Source organism: Phoenix dactylifera, unplaced genomic scaffold, assembly GCF_009389715.1.
Source record: "Phoenix dactylifera cultivar Barhee BC4 unplaced genomic scaffold, palm_55x_up_171113_PBpolish2nd_filt_p 000336F, whole genome shotgun sequence".
Lineage (NCBI taxonomy): Eukaryota > Viridiplantae > Streptophyta > Magnoliopsida > Arecales > Arecaceae > Phoenix > Phoenix dactylifera.
In genome coordinates, this window is record NW_024067798.1 from 395,764 (window position 1) to 401,419 (window position 5,656).

Below are 5,656 nucleotides of genomic sequence, written 5' to 3' on the forward strand. Positions count from 1 at the left end.
TCTTCACCAGCATATCGTCCACGTAAACTTCCATATTTCGGCCGATCTGGTCTTTAAAAATTTGGCTGACTAGCCTCTGATTGGTGGCTCCAGCGTTCTTTAGGCCGAAGGGCATCACCTTGTAGCAATAGGTGCCCTTGTCGGTGATGAAGGCCGTCTTCTCTTCGTCTTCTGGCGCCATTCGGATTTGATTGTACCCTGAAAAGGCATCCATAAAAGTCAGCAGTTGGTGTCCCGAGGTGGAGTCGACGAGCTGGTCGATACTTGGGAGGGGGAAGCTATCTTTTGGGCAAGCCTTGTTCAGGTCGGTGTAGTCCACGCACATGCGCCATTTCTCGTTGGCCTTCTTTACGAGGACTATGTTGGCGAGCCAGTCTGGGTAGGAGACCTCCCGGATAAAGCCGGCCCCGAGGAGTTTATCCACCTCCTCGGCCGCAGCTCGTTGTCGTTCCGGTGCGGAGCCCCTTTTCTTCTGCTTTACAGGTCTGCTGGTTGGCTTCACCTGGAGTCGGTGGATCATGACCTCGGGGTCAATTTCCGGTACGTCCGCAGGCGACCAGGCGAAGACATCAGCATTTTCCCGCAGGAAACTAACGAGGTGATCCCTCTCGTAGGCGCCAAGACCGGAGCCGACCTGCACAGTTAGCTCGGAAAAATTTTCTTGCAGTGGAATTTGAACAAGAAGCTCACCAGGCTCTACTTGCTTCTTCCAAAGGGTGTCCCTCGCATTCAGGGTTTCTATGGGTAGTGAGGGGCCTGTTGGCTGAATCGGCGCCTCGGTCGGTTGCCTTACTCTGTGGGCCGCCATGTAGCACTGCTTGGCAACCGACTGGTCCCCGCGGATCTCGCCTACTCCTCGGCCGGTGGGGAACCGCACGAGCAGATGGAGGGTTGAAACCACGGCCCGAAGGGCATTTAGCCCTGGCCGCCCAAGGATGGCGTTGTAGACTGAGGGCAGACGGACCACAAGGAAGTCCGTTCTCACAGTGCTCTCCCGGGGAGCGAGGCCAACTGTGACAAGGAAGCTGGCCTCACCTTCGACCGGGACCGAATCTCCGGTGAACCCCACCAGTGGGGCATTAATCTTCCGGAGATGTCCTTCTGGCAACCCCATTTTTTGGTAGGCATGATAGTACAAAACATTAGCTGAGCTTCCATTGTCAACTAGGACACGTTTTACATCAAACCTATTTACAACCATAGAGATGACCACAGCGTCATCGTGAGGGGTCTCGACCCCTTCCAAGTCCTCGTCCGAGAACGAGATGACTTCATCAGTACGCGGGCGCTTTAGGGGTGCTCCCTGGGCGGCTGCTCCTGCCGAGGCCCTTCCAATCATGTTGATGGTGCCGGCGATAGGCCTGTTGTCGTCCGGATTTTCGGGCAGCGTGGCGTTTTCCGTTGGCCTCCTTTCCTCGCGTCGGTTCCTCACGAACCGGTTGAGTACTCCCCGGCGGATGAGCGCCTCTATCTCGTCCCGGAGCTGGAAGCAATCCTCTGTGTCGTGCCTGCGGTCTCGGTGGAAGCGGCAGTACTTCCTGGGATTGCGGGGAACTCCCGTATCCCGCATAGGAGGCGGGGGTCGGAAGAAATCCCGACCCTCGATTTCCATCAGAATCTCGGCCCGGGGAGCATTGACAGGTGTGTAGTTCTCGTACCTCCCTGGGTACGTCCGAGGCCGTGGTGGAGACCTCGGTCGAGGAGGGGTCCTCCGCTGAGGTCGTCCCTGCTGCCGGGGCGGGCTCCTCAGTCGGAGGAGATTCTTTTCTCGACGGGAGGATCGGCTCCTTTGTCGGCCGCATTCCTCGCGGCGTTTCTTCTGCTTCTTTGAGGCGGGCTCAATTGCTCCCCGCCTGGAGGCGACTGCCTCCTCGGCCTTGGCATACTTCCGGGCTCGAGCCAGCATTTCGGTGAAGTCGGCCGGGAAGCTCTTCTCGATGGAGAAGAGGAATCGGTAGGAGCGAACCCCAGTCTTCAGAGCCGACATGGCTATTGACTGGTCTAGCTCGCGAACTTCCCACGTGGCGGCGGTAAAGCGGTCCAGATACTCCTTGAGGGATTTCCCCTCCTTCTGTTTGATGTCCAGGAGGGAGTCTGACGTCCGTTGTTGGCGCCGGCTGGCGGCAAAATTGGTGGCGAACTGCCTGCCAAGTTGCTCAAAGGAGGATACCGTATTCGGCTTTAGTCCAGAAAACCAAAGCCGGGCGGTCCCTCGAAGAGTCGCTGGGAAGGCCTTACAAAGTACAGCTTCCGAAGATCCTTGCAGAGCCATGAGGGCTCGGTAGCTCTCCAAATGGTCGAGAGGGTCGGTCATTCCGTTATAGGGCTCCACCTGAGGCATTTTGAACCTCGCTGGGACCGGCTCATCCTCGATCTGGCAGGAAAAGGGGAATTTGGTAGTGAACTCAAAGTTTCCCTCCTGCCTTGCCTTCCTACCGTGGAGCGCTGCGATCTGGCGCTCCAAGTGCTCAACTTTTCTGTCGAGCTCCCTAACCTGTGGGATTGTCGTCGTGGTCTGCTCCGGCTCGCGGTGGTCTAGGGCTGACTCAGCCTCAGAGGGTTGGGGTCTTCTGTTGAGATCTCCCCCTGGTAGCTCTCTCTGGGGGGAAGTCCGCTCCTCGTCGTTGGCTCTGGAAGAGCCGTGGAGATTTTGGCCTAGGGGAATTGGGCCGTTGGGAGGAAACTCTGGCAGGGCCTGGGCCTGCGGGGGGTGTGTTGGTAAAGCCTCCTCGCGCCGCAGGCCTTGAACGGCGGCGGCCAGGACCTGAACTTGCTGCATCAAAGCATTGAATTGCTCCGGCTGAACCTGGGGAACCGGGTCAGCCGGAGTAGGTGGATTCTGGACGGAATGTCCAGGACTCTGTGGGAGGCGCCGGGAGGTATTGGAGGCTCCCTTGCTTCTCAACTTCATGATCGCTAGGTACTATCCTGAGTATCACTTAGATGAGCTCCTGTGCTGTTGTACAGGGAGACAATGAAGATGGAGGAGATAAGAAAGATTGGGAGATGAAACCTCTTCTCGAGCCTCTTCTAATCAAGTTGGCCTGGTTTTGTTTGGAGGAAAGTGGGAAGAAGAGGGCAATAGCAGCTGGAAGGAGTGGAGTTGAATGGGGTCTGTCTGTAGTGGCAAATGCTGCAGTAATAAGGAACTAGTACAGGTTTCAGCACGAAGGTGGGATTAGCATGGATGGATGAATTGCTCTTTTCCCGGGAATTTATCGGTAGTGGAATGGGGCGAGGAGGCTGGCTCGCACAGGGAAGGGGGCACAGCCCCATCATGTACGCAAAAAGTTTTGATGGTGGTCCAACGTAAGCCGTTTGAACCCGGTCAATAAAGTAGATTGACAGGACGTCATGTCAATCAGACCCGTGACACGCGTGCGCGTGATGGAGTTTTCAAACGAGAAGGGCCAGGATGATAAATTAGGCCTAAGCCAAGAAGGCTGAACAAAATAGCCATATATCCATGCAACTACATCGAAGAGAAGTTCATCTTCTCTTGGCATCATATTTCAAACATTCAATATGCCGTTTACCAGATATTTGGCGTGCCAGGTTTTGGCTGATCCATTTGTTAGTAACATGGAGACAATGCATGTCCTCTTCTCCATCCTCACTATCTTCTCTTCTTCTGTATAAGATAGAGGATCAACGTTGTGCATCTTGCCAAGCATGGCTCGGAGAGAGCAGGGGTGGTGGCATGGCCGAACAGCACCACCACCACCCCATCTGTTTTTTATTTGAGAAGAAGGATGGAGGTCAACACCTCCGCCATGCCCTCATGTGCCCCTCACCGCCTCTCATTCTCCTTAGACATGAAGGACATCCTACAACAATAGCTGCCCATTCAATCGAGCATGGCTCGAAGAGGAGAAGAATGCGGCCTCCCTTTTATTTCTCCTCCTATCTATCCTAACACCACCATCACCATTCTTTCTTCTCTTATTGCCTATCATGTAGCCTATAAGCAATAGGCTACATAATAGGAGGCAGCTAGGGGTGGCAAAATATGACCCGACCCGCCAACATGACCCGTGTTCGACCCGCCATAAACAGGTTTAGGTTTGGCCTAAATAGATTCGGGTCGTAAACAGGTCGACCTGTTTAACTTGTTTATTAATTGGGTCGGATATGGGTTTTAAATGTCTGACCCATTTAACCCGTTTAACCTGTTTAATATATGGGCCAGGCTTTTTTATTATCGAGAACAAGTGCCTCACAAGTCACAGCCTCAGCCCAATGGATCGTTTGAATAACCAAATCAAATACAAAAGCCCTAACCCTAGGTGGAAATAAAATTATAAAACCCTCTTCTCCCCTCGTTCCCCTTGCTCCTCGCACCGGCCTCCTTCATCCCCAAATCCTCTTGCCCTCCACGGCTCCACCATGGACAATGTCTGCGATAGAAGGAGTCTCCTTCCCTCAAAGCCCGTATGCGAAGGCTTCGAAGACCCCCCGAGATGAAGCCGGCGGCCGCCGCGCCCCCGAGGATGATGCTGATCTCGACGTCGCTCACCCACTCGCCCACCTCCGGTTTGCACCGCATCATCCACGTGACGGCCAGTCGGACCACGAAGAAGCACCCGACGACGAAGGCGGCCCCGTGTAGCGCCGCAGGTTGGAGGCGATGATCCGGAGGCGCTCCGGGTCCTTGATGGACTTTCCCACCATCTTGTTGCCCGGCATCGTCTGCCACGTCTCGGCCAGGCTAAAGAAGAGGCCGTAGAGGAAGAGGCGGATGCGGGAGGGCTTCATGTCGTCCGGGATGACGAAGAGCGGCGCGGAGAAGATAAGCCCCGTCTAGATGCTCGGCTTCGGGGTGCGGAGGTACATGAGGAGGGTGGTGGCGCCGCCCATGGACTCGTTAAAGAGGAAGGCTGGTAGGAACGGATGCTCACGGCGGACAGAGAGGCAGAAGGCGAGGGAAGCCGCGGCGACGGACTCCATGTCGCCGAGGTAGCAGCGGATGCCGTCGGAGCGGCCGTGGCCGAGGAGGTCGGCGCAGTAGACTTTGCAGCCCCAGGTGGCGTAGGCGATGGCGATCTTCTGGAAGAGCCAGCCAATGTCGGAGCCGTAGCCGTGGGTCATGAAGACGAGCGCCTTCACGAGGAGGAGCTCGCCGGTGGCGCGGTCAATAGGGTGGAAGGACTGGGTGTAGAGGCGGCCGTGCGGGGTGGCGAAGTAGGCGCCCGGATTAAATTTTATTTTTTTATTAAACGGGTTAAACGGGTCGGATCGGGTTACCCGTTTAATAAACAGGTCGGGTTAAGGTTGTAATTTTCTGACCTGTTTAATAAACAGGTCGGGTTCAAATTTACAATTTTCTGACCCGACCTGCATGTGACCCGACCCGTTTATGTCTAATCCGACCCGATTGCCACCCCTAGGGCAGCCCTCGCTAAAATAACTCTAAACCTCGCTTCAAAGCCCAGTGAAGGTATGACTCAATCTTTGATCACTCAGTGCAGATGTCAAAAGAAATTGCAGCATGGTAATATGGTATCTTTGATGTGATGTAAATACCGTTAATTCCTCTGTTGTTCAAATATTCAAATATTCAAATATTATTTGTTCTTTTTCCTCTCAGCCCCTTCTTTTATCATCTGGGTGTTGGCTTTGGCATGCCTCGAAATTCTTTGTGAGCTATCAATATGGG

The 5,656-nt window shown here is 54.6% G+C and overlaps 1 pseudogene; it reads right to left on the bottom strand.

The window, feature by feature from the left end:
• Window positions 1-4,213: 4,213 nt before the first annotated feature.
• On the bottom strand, window positions 4,214-5,233 carry LOC103718520 (annotated as a pseudogene).
• Between the last annotated feature and the right edge of the window lie 423 nt (window positions 5,234-5,656).